This window comes from Homarus americanus, unplaced genomic scaffold, assembly GCF_018991925.1.
Source record: "Homarus americanus isolate GMGI-L3 unplaced genomic scaffold, GMGI_Hamer_2.0 scaffold52512, whole genome shotgun sequence".
In the NCBI taxonomy this organism is placed as follows: Eukaryota; Metazoa; Arthropoda; class Malacostraca; order Decapoda; family Nephropidae; genus Homarus; species Homarus americanus.
In genome coordinates this window covers 11031066-11051943 of record NW_024735442.1, presented here as the reverse complement: position 1 = coordinate 11051943, position 20878 = coordinate 11031066, and positions in this window count along the sequence as shown.

Here is a 20878-nt window from a genome sequence, read left to right as displayed (position 1 = left end):
ATAATAATCTTTCCTTCCACACTTAGTCAACCTCAGTGATTCATTATATCATTATATCCATATTACTTTCCTACTTTACCCTACTCTAATCCTAGTCAATTCTTATCCTAGGTTATCTTGCTACAGTTCCAATAACTTTCTGCTACTTTTATCTTGATGTTACCTGTTATCCTATTATTGTTATACTGTATTGTGTTATCTTGAGGTTATCATATCACCTTGTTGTTATTCACTTACATGTTTGTTATCTTGCCTTTATCCTGGTGTTATGTTGGTGCTGTTATCCTGTTCTTTTATTGTCGTTATCTTGCGGTTACTCTGTTTTTATGTCGTTATCCTGCTTTTCCTTCTATCTTGTTTCTACTCTTTTATCGTGCTCCTATCTTGGTTGTTATCCTTGTTCAATACCTTGTTGTTATCCTGTTGTCTTTCACGTTATCTAACTGTAGAGAAACACTAACTTCAAATTCCTGTGTTTATTCGTTATCTTAGCTTATAGAACCTGTTAAGATCTGAGAGTGGTACACTACCGTTATCTTACCTTTATACTGTTATCGTTGTGTTATCTTCCTGATGTCATACTATTTGTTATTTAAGTGTTATATCGCTGTTATCTTGTTGTCGACCTTCCACTGTCCTGTTTTTACCATCTATTGTTGTTTATTTAATTGTCGTTTATCTTCTTTTTTTGTGTATTTATAACATTTACCTTAACCTGTCATCCTGTTCACCGTCCCGTTGTTTGCTGTACTGCTGCAGGTTGTTGGAAGGTTGCAGTACTGTCAATTTACCAACATCTGGCAGTCCTCGACGTCACACATTTGACAGCTGACTCGTACAAGTTTTTCCTGGAGGTCGAGAGTGGAGTCACACAGCCGTGGGATGGTGACACACATCCTGGAGAGACAAGTAACCAATCATTAGTTGCAGGAGAGAATATAAAGAAAGTTAAGTCATCGATATAAGTTATTATTAGTCATGATTTTTGCTCTTAATGAACCTAACTCAACTAAATGAAGAGGGTTAAAATATACTGTTTAACTGTATCATGAGGAAATGTGGAGAGTTAATGTCCTACTCCACTGTAACGTCCGACTTGACTTTTTTTATTAAAGGTAACATGAAGACTTCATTTTGTCTAGCTAATTCGGGAAAATAATATTCCCGAATTAGCTAGAAAAATAATCTTCATGTTACCTTTTACAGTCATGGTCGATCAGATTACTTCATATATTAGTGTGTTTTTCTTTCATTTGTTTCTCAGAATTTTTTAAATCCATTCAATTTAATTGGAAACAAAATATCAAGAAGTGAAGTTATTAGACCTTGAATAACATTACACCGTTTAATACCGTTTACGTCAGCACCTTAGAGAGTCTGGTGTGTCTATATGTATCGCCAACTTGATCCAGCTGCAACAAAAACAGAGAGAATTTCACCGTTCAAACGCTACACGTCTGTTTCATTTGCATACAAAGCTGATTCGTATAGCAGTAGTATTAGTTTAGATCTGGGTTTTTCTAGTAAACATAAGGTTAGTTGACTTAGACTGGTTAAGTTAGGTTAAGTTTATCTTGATTCGATATAGTTTATTAATACCAGATTTTTTGCGTGGGGGTGGGGGGGGGAGTGAGGGGAAATTAGTTTTTATTAAAGAAATAACCTGTCAATATTGTGTTCAAGTAGAATTAGTAAACTTATGGAGACTTAAGAGTTTAGGCTGTTTGAATAAAACTTATTTACACTATCTTGCATTTAATCCCTGTGCTAATTCGGTATATTGAAAATGGCGTGAATAATAATCATTGCTTAGTGGAAAGTGTACAATAGTTATATTAGCCAGGTAAGATGACTGACGTACAGCCCCCCCCCCACTTCTAGGCCACACACCGGAAACACGAGTAATAGTTAGGTTGGGTTAGATTAGGTTAGGTTAGGTTAGGTTAGGCTAGGTTAGGTTAGGTTAGGTTAGGTTGGGTTAGGCTAGGCTAGGCTAGGTTGGGTTAGGTTAGGTTAGTTTAGGTTCACTTAAATCAATTTGGCTTTCGGAGACAAAAAATGCTCGTTCTGTAAGAGGAAAATTAGATTAACCTCTGCCAGCGACTTTTTCACCATCTATGCTTTTGGAAGCCTTACTGGAGCTGAGCCCTTAAACTCCAAACCTGGATGTAGTTTCCTAAATTCCTGCTCTATTCAAAACATATTTAACTCACTCAACAAATTCGTAACTTACCCACTGATGGTCTGATATATAATTCTATCTATGAAAAACTGATATTTAATACTAACTTTCCATTCTCTTTTTTTCCTGTTTTATCATCCCTTCTCTCTCTCTCTCTCTCTACTGTTTTATCATCCTCTCTCTCTCTCTACTGTTTTATCATCCTCTCTCTCTCTCTACTGTTTTATCATCCTCTCTCTCTCTCTACTGTTTTATCATCCTCTCTCTCTCTCTCTCTCTCTCTACTGTTTTATTATCCTCTCTCTCTCTCTCTCTCTCTCTCTCTCTCTCTCTCTCTCTCTCTCTCTCTCTCTCTCTCTCTTGTTTTATCACTCTCTCTCTCTCTCTCTACTGTTTTATCATCCTCTCTCTCTCTCTACTGTTTTATTCTCCTCTCTTATATTTCTCCTGTTTTATTGGTTTCTCTAATAATTACGACACATATACATACAGTACAGTCACCCAATTTCTTTTATCCTGCTTCAGTAAATTGTATTTTATTTTTCAAGGTTAAAAATAAATATGAATGTAATATTATTCAAATTATGCAAACGAAGCCTTTCATAAGCACAACAATATTGTGTTTTGTGAGAGAGAAAATTCCTGACACGCCCATCCTGACACTCCCCATCCTGACACTCCTCATCCTGACACTCCCATCCTGACACTCCTCATCCTGACACGCCCATCCTGACACTCCTCATCCTGACACTCCCATCCTAACACTCCCATCCTGACACTCCTCATCCTGGGAACGCCCATCCTGGCCCATCCTGCCTCCTCATTCTGGCACTCCCATCCTGGCCTCCTCCTCCTCATCCTGGCCTCCCCATCCTGACCTCCCATCCCAACACTCCCATCCTGATCCTCCTCATCCTGCCTCCCCATCCTGACACTCCTCATCCTGACACTCCCATCCTGGCCTCCTCCCTCCTGGCCTCTCCATCCACACACATCACAGTGGAGGGAGCAATCTCGATGATAAAGACAATAATTATAAACTAAATTCAGTATTTTTTTGATATCGGGGTTGGTGTGGGTTATGAGCCGCCATCTGTGTGGACACGGTGACAACCATAACATGTATACTAAACTGTAAATACACACACACACACACACACACACACACACACACACACACACACACACACACACACCCCTGTACGCCAGATGATAAAGATGTGTATGTGTACCTGACCAACAAATTGCTTTACACGTTTTATCTGGTGTCCGGTCGTGTTGTGGGTGTCACCAATCATGAGGTGCACGAGGAAGGCTGTGAGTATGAGGGAGAGTGAGGGGGAGGGAGAGTAGGGAGAGTAGGGAGAGAGGGAGAGGAGGGAGAGGAGGGAGAAAGGGGGAGGAGGGAGAGGGAGGAGAAAGAAAGAGTTAGGATAAAAACGGGAGGGAGAGAGAATGGGGAGGAGAGGGGGAGAAGGGGAAGAAGAGGGAGGGAGAGATAGTCAGAGAGACAGATATACATACAGGAGAGAGAGAGAAAAGAGAAAGAGAGAAAAGAGAGAGAGAGAGCCATGAGGAGAAACCTTTAGAGAGACAGGTAGAGGGAGAGACAGGTAGAGGGAGAGAACCTGGAGAAAGAGAGACAGGTAGAGGCAGAGAGAGTGAAAGCAAGGGAGAGAGGTGGGAAGGAGGGAGGAGGGAAGGAGGAAGGGACGGACAGAGGGAAGGAGGGGTGAGGCACGACTTAACCATGCAGGCCCTGGCGGTCACCCGGGGTGGCGACGGGCGCGGCCAGGGGACACCAGCAGGGGGTCAGGAGATAGTTGAGTCCAACACACTCACACCCTCCACTTAAGAAAACGTTTTGTTTACGATATTCACTTTCACTTTATTTAACAAACATATTCTGACTTAGTAGGAGTGAATTATTACAGCACCGAGAAAGAGGTGATGCTTGAGTGAGATTTAATGAGCGTCTAACCAAAGCAGTTGTCGTCAGGATGGATGGAATATTGTAATGTAAATCACTGAGTCAAAGACCCTCCCGCGACTTCTTTGTTTTGACGTTTATGATCGGTGATAATTCACTGTGATTTAATCCTCCTTCAGTTAAAGTTAATCATTGTATCATTAAAAGCTGTGTTAAGTCTTCAAGGGGAATTTAGTATTGGTCAAGGAGGTACTGTACATCAACTCTGTTAAATTATGTGTGTCTCTGGTGAGCTGTGCTGTAATCTGAGCTGATCTAAGCGTGGTAAAAATTGGAAGCTGCAGGGAAGGTGGTGGTGGTGTTGTCAACGTACTTTTGCATACTCATCATAGCAGTTGTGTAGAGGTGTCAGTTATCACCTCATGTATACTGACTGTTAAACCGCACCTCAAGAAAACATTCCTGACGTGCTGAAAATATTCATCACGCAGATCAGAAAAGACGGAAGACGGAAATTGGGTTAAGTAAACTCGGTCAAAATATATTCACGAGAGCGCAGTACAAATTCCTCAGTACAGTAGGTAGGTTTCTCTTATATAGGCCGCCAGATGAAGCCAGAAAATGTGCCTTGTCAACATGTTTCTTGGGACAACTTTTTATAAGCAGCTTTGAGTAGACTAGAGCATACCTGACGACACCGAGTAAAAAGGTTATCCATTAATATGTCCTGTAGTGTTCTGTGTCGGTGTGTGTAAAGGTGACGAGATGCAGTATATTGTATAACGTACCGGCTCTTGGTGTCTGAGGCTGTGTTGGGTCGTCTGCAGTATTGAAACTAATAAAGCTAGACACGTGAAATATTGTCATGTTATTCTCAGTTATGCAAACTCTAATTTAGTGAACATTTAAATTTCTTACGCAACTAAAAATTTTCCGCAGTGAATGAAATTTTGTAAATGTTTAAATAAAATTGTGAGAGAGAGCTTCTCTTTATTGGTTATCTGGTGATATAAACCTAAATAATCAGTATACAATCATTTTAATTCTCTATGTTAACACCTTTCAGCATTTACTAAATATCAGATGTCTTGGCGGAGGGATCGAGTAAGTAAAGTGAGTCAAAGTTTCGCATTTATCAGTTATCGCAGACCATGGCATTACTCAGTTATATAATTTCTTACTAGTTGTATCGGCAATAAAAGCAAACCTTATAATCTTCTTTACACTTTAGTGTGAATTAAGAGTCACTTTCACCGTCTTTATAATTTATTATTAAGTTAAATGTCACTGTCACTATCTGAATCCTCATCTACATTTTCCAGTTTTGCTGACAACTCCAAAGGTGTTTTGCGTTAACACAGCCAGTCCTCTTGTACAGTATAGTACATGTCAGTACTGTATGGTGTAGAGACGTGTAAGAACTTCTAGAAGCATGTTTAATGAGTATAAAATTGTAAGAACGTGAGTAAATATATAAGAATATTTAGAATCCAGTAATAATGAATAGAAACATATAAGAACGTGTAGAAACATGTAAGAACGTCTGTATACGTACTAAAACGTGTAGATCAGGTACCTGGCTGTGAGTCTCCACCTGGGTTGACCTTTAAACAAGTTTTTGCATTTACGATTTAGAGAAAATTGAAAAAAAATATAGATAATATACTAATTTTCTTTACTCCAGGCACCACAGAAAATTATATATATATATATATATATATATATATATATATATATATATATATATATATATATATATATATATATATATATATATATATATATATATATATATATATATATATATATATACACCAGCGACCGCTTTATGTGGTTTTTGTTTACATCACGTAATTTAATATTGTCTTACAATTGGCCATTGAGCCGCATGACATACAGTATTTGGCGCACTGATACATAACATTTTGATGAACAAACTAGTTTTTCATTCAGTTCACAGTTTATGAATAAACAGAAGGGTTACGAGTAGTGTATATATTTTTTTTCTTAAGATAAAGATTTGGGTGTTTCATGACTACAAAACTTGCTGGACTGACCTTGAAAGACAACGGTACTCACCTGACACCCTAGTGGTGATTTGGGTCATTTTTATGATTTATTAAAGTTAAAAATAAATGTTTCAATGGAACTAAATAATGAAATATCTTTGTCCTTTGATGATGTTAATTTGTTGTCTCATGAAGTGAAGCCAATTTACTCCCATACTGGCGAATAATGTAGTCTAAGACCAACAGTGTAGCTAAACTCCCCTCGACAAGAAATTAAGATATACTCCGCATAGTTTTAGGTCAGTATGAAGAAACAGGATAACAGAGAGAGAGAATATGATGGTAAAAGCTACCTAACGCGGTCACTTCCTCCCCATTACTCAACACACTGGCCTGGGGAGGTTCTTTAAACACTTTCTCTGGGTTTTTTCCTTAATTTTATCCTAGTTCAGCTGAAAGTGTAGAGTGGGTTGGGTAATTGGTGTTATGGTCCAGTATTGAGGCCGCGACACACACTCATATGTTATCAGCCAAGAGACAAGCTGAAGGGAATAACATATTACATGGAAGGTGTAATAATTATAACTTTGGTGTTTAGTTGTTATTGTTGTTGTTGCTTCGACCATTGAATGGTGGTGGTTGTTGTTGTTCCTGCAAGCATTGATGGATTGTTTTTGTTGTTGTTGTTGTAAGTATTTAATGGAAAACTTCACTCTCTGAGTAGAGATATTGTAGTGTAGAGCTGAAGGCAGCATCCCACACCACCTTCATGTTCATGTTTTTCTCATCTGGTCATGTATGATTTGGTACAATATACCATGAGCCCTGTGGCCATATGACAGTGTTATTCTCCTGAGACTGTGTGTGTAATAATAAATAATAATAATAATTAACGGTTTATTGAAAGAGCTTGGCAGCCAGAAGGCTGAAAATATACAGTTACATATTTGGGAATGGGTTACGAATTACAAATAATATACAAGTGACATAAGTGACACAAATAAGACATATAGTAACTTAGATGGGGATCAGCTCAAAATACAGTTCATTTCAACATAGTGACAGTGTAGGGAGCAGTGTTTACTGGGAGTGAATACACTGATTTATTACATGTTATTGATAATTTTTACAATGGTTGGGACTGGGCTGTTCTTGTGTGTGTGTGTGTGTGTGTGTGTGTGTGTGTGTGTGTGTGTGTGTGTGTGCCCAGTAAACTCAACACATTCCTCTGGGGGAATATCTTTTTGCAATTTTCTCTGTTGTTTTGAGATATTCTGGCACCAGATCAGCAAATGGTGGTGGTGCTGTGTTGTTAACAACATCGTGAGGAAGTTTTTTGTCGCCGTTCAAGTAAAAAAAAAAACCTTCACTCTCCCGACACTTTTGAAAGTATATATTTTTGTATTTAGTCATATTTTAAGGAAATCATAATAAATCTAGAAGAAATATTTAACACGAAAGATATTTGGGAATTATGGCGGCCGTGGAGAAGAATAAGGCACCAACACCTAACGCCAAGTCACTCCATCCAAAGTTCTTTACGGCTGTGATTTATGATACCCCGCTCTATGTCCTTGGCAGAAATAAACAACGAATATGTGAACAAGAAATTTTTAAAACAATGTGGAATAGATACACAAGAGACGATAAATGAAAATGAGAAAAAAATGTTGCCAACGTAGTAAGCTCACTCGCTCGCCACATGCAACAGACTTCGGCTCAAAGGAATCTCTTTTCCTCCATTTTCTGATATTCTTTTGATAGAAATGGATGGTCAGGCGGCAGGCAAGAGAGAGGGGCTTTGTTTACCTGCTCGCTGGGGTAAAAATTGCACTACCTTGGAGGCAAGAGATTATACAGTGGCCGCCATGAGGTAGGGAAGATAACGCAGTCCTTGTTGATGAGTGGGGAGATAAGTGTGAATAAATGGGGAGATAACAGATTCGCCATTTTGATGTACGAAGATAAGACAGCGGTTAGTATAATATAACTTAGTTGTTATAAGTAGATGATGTAGTTTCTGCTAGGAGAGGGGCTGTCCGTCCGTCACCGTTTCACTACTGCACATTCAGCCACTGGACCATTCGTTGCTGAACCGTTTGGCACTGGACCGTCTGCAACTGGACCTTGCACTTCAGGGTTTCAGTTTTCACATTCTTCGTAATAATCTCCCCACCTGTAGGCGCTACTCATGCAGGAGGTCGTCATTAAGTATAGAATTTTCAATAGTGTGTTCAGACCCCCCTCCCCTCCTCCACCACTGCGGGAGTCTGCTTGGGTCAGCAGCTGAGAAGTGTCGTAAAATCTCGTCGTGTTTACACCCTGTAGTTGTATATCTCGTGGCGGCCTGTTGTGTAATGGTCTGCATGCACGGGCTCGATCCCCGGGCAGGGTGAAACTATGGTTAAGTTTCTTTACGCCAATTGCCTCTGTCCTCTTAGCACCAATTGGTGACGTAGATGTAAAATGATTTGAGGATCGTGTTCAGGGGCAATGATTAGCCAGTGCAGTTGGCGAGTTGTCCGGTTTTCTTCGATTATTCCTTGACACTGGGTCTTAAAACTCTTTAATTTAGGGTGGGGTTGTTTTACTGGCGACATCTACACCTTTAACAATTTCACGCCTAGGTGGCAATAGGGTCATAATAAATGTTTTCTTAGTTGATTTATTTATTCCCCAGTATTTTTTATTTATTCTTGTAACGAATAAATTTCCATATTTTCTATTTTACTTTCTCAGTCAATTTCCTTATTTCACTTTTATTAATCCTATTAATACATTTTGTATTTAATTTCGATTCATTCTTGATATAAATAATCTTCCGTATTATTATTAATTGCTACAATTAAATGATTTATTTGTTTTCATCATCTTATTCTTTGGCAGTGAATTATATAATTTGTATATACAGTATTTCTTCACCGTTACTGTCATGTTAGCCTGTGTGTTGTGTTGTGTTGTGAGAGTAAGTGAAACGAAAGTCCTTTAAAGATGTCTAGTCCTACAAGGCTTCACAGATTTTAATGATTGTGGCTGTGATGAGAGGAGGTGGTTGATGCTTCAGTGAGTGTGGCTGTGATGAGAGGAGGTGGTTGAGGCTTCAGTGAGTGTGGCTGTGATGAGGGGAGGTGGTTGAGGCTTCAGTGAGTGTGACTGTGGTGAGGGGAGGTGGTTGATGCTTCAGTGAGTGTGGCTGTGATGAGAGGAGGTGGTTGAGGCTTCAGTGAGTGTGGCTGTGATGAGGGGAGGTGGTTGAGGCTTCAGTGAGTGTGGCTGTGGTGAGGAGGTGGTTGGGGGCTTCAGTGGTGTGGCTGTGATGAGAGGTGGTTGAGGCTTCAGTGGTGTGGCTGTGATGAGAGGAGAGTGGTTGAAGCTTCAGTGAGTGTGGCTGTGATGAGAGGAGGTGGTTGATGCTTCAGTGAGTGTGGCTGTGATGAAGGGAGGTGGTTGAGGCTTCAGTGAGTGTGTTGTGGTGAGGGGAGGTGGTTGAGCTTCAGTGACTGTGGTGAGGGGGAGGTGGTTGAGGCTTCAGTGAGTGTGGCTGTGGTGAGGGAGGTGGTTGAGGCTTCAGTAGGTGTGACTGTGGTGAGGGAGGTGGTTGATGCTTCAGTGAGTGTGGCTGTGATGAGAGGAGGTGGTTGAGGCTTCAGTGAGTGTGACTGTGGTGAGGGAGGTGGTTGAGGTTTCAGTCAGTGTGGCTGTGGTGAGAAAGAGGTGGTTGAGGCTTCAGTGAGTGTGGCTGTGATGAGAGGAGGTGGTTGAGGCTTCAGTGAGTGTGGCTGTGATGAGAGGAGGTGGTTGAGGCTTCAGTGAGTGTGGCTGTGATGAGAGGAGGTGGTTGATGCTTCAGTGAGTGTGGCTGTGATGAAGGGAGGTGATTAAGGCTTCAGTAGTGCCGGGCCAGTAGTGCCAGTTAACCATGCCGGGCACGTCTTGGCCATCACCCGTCTTTAAACTCCCAAAATGTTATCTCGCTCGACACTAGTCCAGGGTTCCGCACTTCCTCCTCTGTTAGTTCCTTTATATCGTCTTAACCCCTTAACCTCGACCGACAGTCCGTTATCTTGCTATTGGGGAAAAACTCGCCTCGATTTAAAGAGAGACATAAACTACTTTCATGGGTGTTAACTTGTTTTAGGTTTTTTCGATGCTGTGGTTATTGTCAGGGTAAGAGGTGGATCAGCAACGTCGAATACCAGATCATAGTTACTTTTCAATCTGGTTTATGAATGTTTTTTTGATCATGTATAGATTAACTTCCCTCGGCTTATTTTGACTGGTGATTAAACACATTAACACTACCTTGGGCGTTTAGGGTAGGTTAGGCTGGCGTTAGGGTGTTTAAACGTCAGGTGAAATAAGCTGGTGGGGTAATCTTAATGTGATCTTTCTCGTTAATTAAAGGTTTTGTAATTACCACTTTCAATACTAGAGAATCAATAGTTTACTTTAGTGTTTATGTAAGTTATAGGGCGCTGATGGGCTGCGCGGGGTACAGAAGTCTGGCTTGTGTTTACCTACACTTTGAAAAGGTGTTTCTATGGCCTCTCACAAATATCGTCTCGCCGTTATTGTGTTCGGAACCAGATGACAAATATTTAGTTACACTCGTGTAAACAGCCACCCCCCCCCTCCAGAAGTTAGTAATGGAGGTATAGAACGGTGTTAAAGTTTGTGAAAAATAGTTGAGGGATAATTGTTTCTCGCCACGATTGCCTGAGTGTACTGTGTTCAGACATAACCATAATGGAAACGAATTTAGTCCTTTCCTCCATTTTGGGCCTAATAGAACATAAGTGATTCGTGTTCACGATCTGTGTATTGTGACTTAGTGCGGAGTTTGCACATAAATTACAGTAATACAGGTAATACAGTGTCTCCTACAACACGGACTGTTGCCCAAGTCCCCGTTACGACCACGATGATGATTGATTCTCACCTTTACGTAGTAAAGTAAATGACGAATACTTAACACAAGGGCATGTCTGAGAACTAATATTTTATCTAATTCTCTGAGAAAATCTTGAAAGGAGAATTTGGTTTCTCCTAGGAAATCTTTATAGTTAAACAACAGAAAGACTTCTGTCCTGTGAGGAGAGAACGATACTTCCTCCTGGGTTGTGGAAGTCTACCTGGCACTAGACACTCATCAAAGGAGCACCGACCCAGGGCATGACGCCTCGCCTGCAACTTCGTAGTGTTGTTCATGTGTTGGTGGGTCGAGTTGAATGTCCGGGAGGTGTGGTGTGTGCGGGAAGGGGGGGGGGGTGAAATACAGCAGCTTTCTGATGTTGAGTCTACTCAGAAAGGCTGCTGTTTGTGTTTCTGTAACAGCTGTTGGACTTGGCTACTGCAACAAATACAACAACTACTACTACTACTACTACTACTACTAACATGCCAGTTACTGCTATTGTCATGTTGATATTTTTATAGTTGTAACTATTTCTGTTAATATTGCTTTTACTACTATTACTAAAGTTGCTACCACAACTACTATTATTACTACTCCCGTTCACCCTAAATACTGTAACTTAATACTACAACTATTTCCCGTGCGATTATCTCCAATACAACAACCAACTCTACAACAATCACTACCTCCACCATCACCACTACCACCACCATCACTCTCGCCATTGTTATTTCCGCTACAGCTCAGAGACATACAGCTTTCTGCCTGTCCTGGGTCGATGCCAACTTGGCAGGATGAACATACACCTATATGCGGTCCTGTTAGAGTACACTGGGCGGGGCAGGTCGCTGGGGAACATGACCACATGTGTTTTTGGTCCGAAATCCATCTCTTCCCCAACTGGTGACGGTGACAGTAGTCGTGACAGGTTTTGCTTTGGTAAATAAGAACTGCACATTAAGGCAGTAACAGCGGCTTGTGGTAGTAGTGGTTGTTGGAGTATCTGGTATTAATTTGGATGTAATGTGGGTAAATAAAAACTTTCTTGTAATATTTTAATGTTTTGAAGACTTTGAAGAACTAATAATTACAGATTATGTTTCGTCTTCATATGACCTTTATGATCTGGTCAGTGTTGAAGAGTCATGCAAGCGCTTGAGTGCGATCCGTAGAGTAACAAACCGACCAAGTTCCGTCAGAATAAATTTAGAACAGAGGATTTGTCTTCCTCGCTAGATTTATGTCTACAGACTAGAGAGAGTAACAGACAGGTACCCAGAGATTCAGTGACAAACAGATGTATTCGCTTCACAGAGTTGTGTAGCTATAAGGAGACGGAATGGAAATATGTACAGTACTGCAAATGCGGCCTAAAAAAATCATAAAAATGTTTAATTATGTGCTTTTTATCTTAAGCGTGTATCAGGAGCAAACCCTTCTACCAAATATAATTAGTAATACTCATCATCATCATATTGATTAATAACAATAACAACAATAGTAAGAACAATAACAATAACAATAACAACAGATATAAAGACATTGTTGATGAAGAACTTGGCGGAGGTGTGTGATACCACTGGTGACATAGGAGTCCAAATACTCGATAAATCCTAGGAAATAGATAAGTTGATTCTATCATATAAAAACAGCGGATAAACCTCACACGCCCCTTTAGACTCAGTGGGTCGGAAGTCTTCTAGACGGGTGGCTTCATGGCTAGAGGCCTGGAGAATGTGGTGGTTGACGTTATACTGGAAGATGAACTAAGAGTGGAGTTAAGACTGGCTAGATGAATGAATGTTGAATGGATAAATAAGTAAAAAGGGAAATACATGAGAAGTATGCAGAAAAAAAACAAGGAAATGAGATAGACAAAGCAGGTTGTAGTTGCACAAGGTAGACACGTCCGTATGTTGAGGTTTTATCTGGGTCAGCTGCCACGCTTAGGGGGCACATGCGCGCGAGCACACATATTTGAGCGTGTACACACACACACACACACACACACACACACACACACACACATCGTCAGCTCAGACCACACGCCTGGGCATCATATCATCAGGTGACAATATTACCAACCAGCCACTGAGCCGCCCCGCGAGGATCATATGCAGGTGTTGTCAACACACCTAACTGCTTCTTGTCTCTACTGGGCACTATACACCACTGCAAGACGGCCAGTGATGATAAAATACTTCGAACACGACCACACGACAAACTATAATTATTTTTGTTGTTGTTCTTTTGAAGTAGATAAATAATTGGTCATCATTTTAACATAGATCATCTCCAGCCTGTTGCTCCTCCCGCCCTTACCTAACTCAGTCTTCCTCAACTTACTGAACTTGGTGAGAATTTTTGTGAATGCTATAATAGTGTCTAGATATGTAAATGAATTTAGAGAAACTAGATCAGCGTAGATGATTAAGAACGTAAACGCAGAGGTAGACGACACGAGGAGAGAAAAATCGGATATTTTCTGTTTGTTTTCAAATCATATTGACACGTATTCTGTTTTGGTGATGATACCATTACTGGCGCGTCTCATTGTACCATAAGTCCGATATTGGCGGATTTATATATACCATATTGACGCGTATTTCATCTTAAGGTAGAGCCGTTATTGGCGTATATCCCATATTGACGTAGATACCGATATTGACGCAAATCCCCTGTTGGCGCTGATATCACTCTGGCCCACGCCTCAGCTTGGCTCATACCCTAACGTTATCACGGAGGGCATTGGTGGCTCACTGTGGATACGAGATGAGAGAAATTCCCTTATTTATTGTCACACTCCACATTAATTACGTTGATGAGGAGGATTTACAGTATTTGTATGCTGAATAAAGCCCACGGGTCTAGTTTTAGCACAGGAGGAAATTGGAGTACCCCAGAGAGTCATGCTCGGTAAGTCCAGTCCAGTTTTCTTTGGGGTTTTTGTCTGTGTTTTAGGTTAGGTTTGGTTAGGTTAGGTTAGAATATACAGGGTGAGCATAAAGTCTTTCCTTGATTATAAAAAATCATATCTCGAAGACCATTCTAGATAGAAACATGAATTTTGTAGCATTGTGTAGATGAATTCATAGATTTTTTTTTCATGCATATTTTAAGCTGCAAAAAACTGTGTGTTTGTGCCTAGCATATGTTTTGTGTAATACATGTTTGTAATCAGGGAAAGACTTCATGCTCACCCTGTATATATTTTTTTAATGTAGAATAGCCCACCAGCGCACAAGTCATCGACCCACATCGGGGCCTGGGGGGGGGGGTTCAAAAAATAAGAGTGAAGAAATAATAATTAAAGGAAAAAAGAGTATGTTAATGTACAACCACATGTTAGGTTAGGTTAGGGAATATTTAGACGTAGGAATTTCAGCGTAGTGATGTCTTTTCCCTGAAATCACGAACTAACTCACACAACCAACTGCAGTGGACGAGTAAAATTTATTAATACAGGAATTACCTAAAGAAATTTATAAATAAATCACGAGTTTATAGTAATATACTGAAATAATGTTAGGAAATGAACCAATCATGTTGTAAGATGAATAAAGTTAATTAATCATTATATCTATAGACTGAGAGATCAATATAGTTGTCATTATAAAACACTGAAGTAGGTCGTATATGAAGGTAAATCACTAGGTGGGAAAAGAGATATATAGTCCTGATTGAATATTTGAACAGGTGTATGAGATGTCAAGGAGTTATCAGTGATGACAAAGTTGTACCGAGTTAATTTATGGCCAATCAAGTTTCTTATACACCTGTGACATGTTGTACCTGACATCTTATTAAAGGCCACCACAAGCGCCTCACATCTGTTACCTGTTTATGTATTATTATTATTATTATTATTATTATTATTATTATTATTATTATTATTATTATTATTATTATTATTATTATTATTATTATTATTATTATTATTATTATTATTATTATTATTATTATTATTATTATTATTATTATTGCTGTTGGTGTTAAAAAATATACCAACTGTTTTTATTATTATTCAGGGGATTCCATTTACTGTTTATCGATAATCATTTTATTCACCTTTTTCTGGTCTCATAAAAAAGTGAAATTCATGGAAAGTGCGAACTAGTATTTCTTTTTAGCCAATGTTATATATATATATATATATATATATATATATATATATATATATATATATATATATATATTTGGATTGGATTTTTCCTGCTATTTTTAGGGGCTAAAATAGATACAATATTAAGGGATTTGTACCCCGTGTAATGGAGCACGTTAGCCGCGTGTTCCCAGGGCATCCGAGGCGCCTTTTTTTTTCTCTCTTATAAAAAAAAATCACCGCTTCAGGGTTTTCTTTTTTTTTTCAAAATATTTGAGCCCCAGTGTATTTTTCTCGGAAGAAAATGAGCCCCATTGAGTCTCTCTCACTAAAAAAAAATAAATACGCCTTGGTGCTTTTATTTCTCACTATACAAATGAGCCCCATTGAGTCTTTCACTACAAAAAATAAGCCCTGGTGTGTATTTTTGGGGCTCTCTATTCAAATGAGTCCCAGTGCTACTTTTTTCATCACAGTGGAAAGGGGGACAATTTATCTTGGTATTTTTCTGGCGTATTTGAAAAAGGTTTAACGTCAGCTGTGTGTATACTGTATACGTAGTTGATTTATCTTAGCCTCTGTTGTTTACTTTGTTTGCCTATTTTGTTTACTTTAGTTTATTTGTTCAGCTTAGTTTGTTTAATTTATTTGTTAAGCTTACTTTTTGATTTAGTTGTTAAGATTAGTTTGTTATGTTTAGTTTATTTACTTTGTTAAGCTTAGTTTGTTTGTTTTATTTGTTAAGCTTAGTTTGTTTTATTTGTTACGTAGTTTTTCACCTTATATTAAGCTTAGTTTGATTTAATTTATATGGTTTAGCTTAGTTTGTTAATATCATGTTTATGTTAGCTTTGGTTAGTTTATTTCCATAACTTCTTATCTAAGTTTATTTGGCTTCAGCTAAGGGTGTGATAACAGTCTGTCAGTCTAAGTGTTATAGAGACAGACTGAGGGCGTGGCTGCTGGACGCCCACAATATATGCCTGGTGTCAACGACACCCGCACTAAAACCTAGGCCACCATGCCTCACCACGCCTCCCTCCCTCCAGCAGGAGTTGAGGCAACAATCATTTCCCGTGATAAAGAGGCGCGTGCGTGCGTGCGCCTTCCTTTGCTGTTGTTTGTTACGGCAAGAGAAAAATTAATATGCAATTCATCTTACACATCGCTGTTTCCATGCTAACGACTGCTTACGAATTAGTCAGCCAGAAAGCCGTTTGAAGACTTTATGAAATGATTTTAAAACTGAAATTATGATAGCTAGTTAGACATTATGATACGTTTACTAATTTATGCATATATTTTTTTTTTACTTCTGCCGTGATTTGATGTTATGTAAGCTGACCTGATTTCTGAATGTATCTAACTACGTGACTGTAAAAGAAATATCCTTAAACAACACACTGCGTTATATAAATAGCGAACGAATTACCATAAAAATCCTGGGATTGTATTTTTAGAGTTCTGCTTCCCTCGCCCCTATTATCAGTAATTGGAAAGGTGGATAGACACATTGAAAAGAGAACTAGAAAGGGGAAGAGAATTCTGGAGGGTAGATGACAGAGGCAGAGAGCAGACCAGATGGTGTGTGACGTAGACCTCACAATGAGAGGGACACGAGGAATAAGGAGGAGGAGGTGGAGGAAAACGAAAAAGAAGAAGAAGAAGATTATGAAGGAGGTATATAAAGAAAGAAAAAGTAATATGAAAAAGTAATAATAATTATTATTACATCATTATTATTATTATTATTCCCTTCTTCGTCTCCGTCTTTTTATTTCATATTTATCTTTTCATCTTCTTCAGTCTTCCTCCTCACTTCCTATCAATACATCATCCCCTCACAGCATCATCATCATCAAGCTACTTCTTCATCATCTTCAATTTTGCTCTTCTCTTTCGCCTTTTCCTCTCCTCTCCTTTTTTATGATAATTTACTCCGTTTTTCTCCCCGCGTCACATCCTTGCTGGGGAGACAACCTCTGCTCTCTTGCCTCCCCATCATAAATCATGTTCCCGGCGAGGCACAGAAACTCCAAGACGATATAATGTATTCAGGTGGACCAAGTTCTTCTGTCATGTCCTAGCTAGTGTGTGTGTGTGTGTTGAGAGGTGCGAGGGTTGTTTTTTTCGTTTTAGGACACACACACACACACACACACACACACACACACACACACACACACACCCTTATGACTGAATTTTTACAATACTTGTCGTCCTCCCTCCAGCTCCGGAAGCATCAAGTTGGAAGGAAGTCGTCCAAGTTTTTATGAGCTGAAAATATTTACTTGAGAATTGTGATGATGATTTTTCCGAGTTGGTTTTTCAATTTCTAGATTTAGTTCATATCCTATATACCACTGGAAGCTGAAACTCTCACTTGAAGATTGTAAGGAGAACGTACCCTGAGTATATATATATATATATATATATATATATATATATATATATATATATATATATATATATATATATATATATATATATATATATATATATATATATATATATGTGCTGATAACCACAAGGAAAGAAGATCACCTAGATCACGGGCACCTACAGTGATTTACTTGCATATATATATATATATATATATATATATATATATATATATATATATATATATATATATATATAATTTTGTTTTCATTTTGCGAGGTGTCTATGAGTGATATAATTCTTGGTATATAATGAAGGCAATAAGTATTAAAAACATACCGAGGAATATAGAGATCTTGTATAAATAATATTCCTCCGTTCATCTTAGCAGAATGAAACCCAGAAGTTAACCGGAAGAATTCTTAATTTTACGCTGTTATATAAACAAAACGAGCAATATACTCCCCCGGTTTAATAACATTTATATAATACTCTTATAATACACACACACACACACACACACACACACACACACACACACACACACATATACACAGAAGGTATTGTGTAGCATGTCAGTGTATAAGCGTTTTATCGTGTTTCCATCGTGGTGGTGTTGGCAAAATTCAAGATACAAGTTCATAATTGTCACTATTATTTAATTCTCTCTCTCGCCGTGCTATCATTTATAGGCATCGTCTCGCTTTAGATGTGTTGGATATCATAAGATGTTGTTATCGTGGTGATGTATATTTGTTTTATTAGATCTGTTTTGATGATAGAAATATATTAGTATTTAGTTATATATAAATACGAGGAGGTTTAGATATATGTTTTGGTGTTTATTAATTGAGAAAATTAAAGTGTTTGTTGTTTTTAAGGGTTTCCATTTGTGTTAAGGAAAAATACAGTCATAGAGTGTGTGATAACGTCCTAGTTTAAAAGGTTAAGTAAACCAAGAGTAAATCAAGGAAGGAAACAATTTAACAGGAGATAAGAAGAGTGGAGGGAGCTTAACAGTTTGTGAAATATAAAGATAAAGTGTTGAAGGAAATACCATGGTGGCGGATAAAACAGATGAGAACCAGAACAATGATAATAAATACGGAAATAAGGAAGAAAAATACTAAACGGCTTATGGAGAACTAAGTAGAAATAACAGTATTAATTAATTATCTACTCTACAGTATACTCATGTTCACCTTCAGTCTGACATTATTAAGTACTTGAGTACAATGTTTGGCGTACTTAAGTGAATTGGTGGAGATGATGGTGTCTGTGGTGGTGGTTAGGTTAGGTTAGGTGGAGAGGCTGGTTATGGTGGTGGATGCGCAGATCTCGATGACTGTGACGGGACTGACATGGGTAACAGTGACGGGTGACAGTAGCAGGAGTGACAGTGACATGGTTGACAGTGACAGAGGTGACAGTGACTGGGGTGACAGTGACTGGGGTGACAGTGACAGGAGTGACAGTGACATTAGTGACGGTGACAGGGTTGACAGTGACAGTTTTGACAGTGACAGGGTTGACAGTGACAGGGTTGACAGTGACGGGTGACGGTGGCAGGGGTAACAGTGACAGGGGCGACAGTGACAGGGGTGACAGTGACAGGGGTAACAGTGACAGGGGTAACAGTGACAGGGTGACAGGGGTGACAGTGACAGAAGACAGTGGGGAGGGGACAGTGACAGTTTGACAGTGACAGGGTTGACAGTGACAGGGTTGACAGTGACTGGTGACGGTGACAGGGGTAACAGTGACAGACAGGACAGGGGTGACAGTGACAGGGGTGACATTGAGGGGGTGACAGTGACAGGGTTGACAGTGACAGGGTTAACAGTGACAGGGTGACAGTGACAGGGGTGACACAGTGACAGGGGTGACAGTGACAGGGGTGACAGTGACAGGGTTAACAGTGACAGGGTTAACAGTGACAGGGTTGACAGTGACTGGGGTGACAGTGACAGGGTTAACAGTGACAGGGTTAACAGTGACAGGGTTGACAGTGACTGGGGTGACAGTGACAGGGTTAACAGTGACAGGGTTAACAGTGACAGGGTTGACAGTGACTGGGGTGACAGTGACAGGGTTAACAGTGACAGGGTTAACAGTGACAGGGTTGACAGTGACAGGGGTGACAGTGACAGGGTTGACAGACTATAAAAGGAATTAATGGTTATGGGGTGGCTGGAGGCCAAATGATATATTGAAAAAGAAGATTACAAAAATGTCATATAGTCAACTGAGTCTCAATGAGCCTCCATAAGCCTCCATTAGCCTTCACAAACATTCATTAGCCTCCATAAGCCTTCAAAATCTTCCATAAACCTCCATAAGCTTCCATGTGCAACCATAAGCCTCCTGAAATCTTCATAAACCTCCAAGAGCCTCCATAACTCTCCATGAGCATTCGCAAACTTCAATGAGCCTTTACAATCTTACATAAACCTCCCTAGGCCTTCACAAACTTTCATGCGCCTCCATGAGCCTCCACAAACTTCCATAAGCCTCCACAAACCTTCCTAAGCCTCCATGGGCCTCCACAAACTTCCATAAGCCTCCATGAGCCTCCACAAACCTTCCTAAGCCTCCATGAGCCTCCACAAACTTCCATAAGCCTCCATGAGCCTCCACAAACCTTCCTAAGCCTCCATGAGCCTCCACAAACTTCCATAAGCTTCCATGAGCCTCCACAAACCTCCATAAGCTTCCATGAGCCTCCATAAGCTTCCATGAGCCTCCACAAACCTCCATGAGCCTCCACAAACTTCCATAAACTTCCATGAGCATCCACAAGCCTCCACAAACCTCTGAGATACACAAGAACTTCAAACAGCAGTTCTTGTGTGTATAAAGCTAACGTATGGTGGGGATGGAGTGTCGTCCATTGACTTCCACGGGTACAAGAAAATATTTGGGTGTCATACAGTATACAGATACATCATAAACCCAGATAAGATTAAAGTGTTTTAGATATGTATACCATTAATAGTAAACTTTATCGGTATATTAAGTCATGTTCGTTAATTAACTGTTACCCAGAACGGTAAATAATTCGTATTTCTCAGGTGAATTAAGTACCGTTATTCAAATTAATCTTTATTAAAGCCTCCTGCTCACAACACAACGCTTGGGTCATCCCTTAGATCTCCCTCTTCTTGGAAACTGCATTATGTCTCTCGCTCTAAATCAATGAATATTTATCTGAGTTAATGAGCGTAGCCATTATAACAAGACAAAGGACTCCCGGTATAATTTGTCATTAATATTGGAGAGAGAGAGAGAGAGCGAAGCTGGCAGCCACCACCACTCTGCCTCAACAATTGCTTGGTTGACTCTAGCAACTTTTATTTGC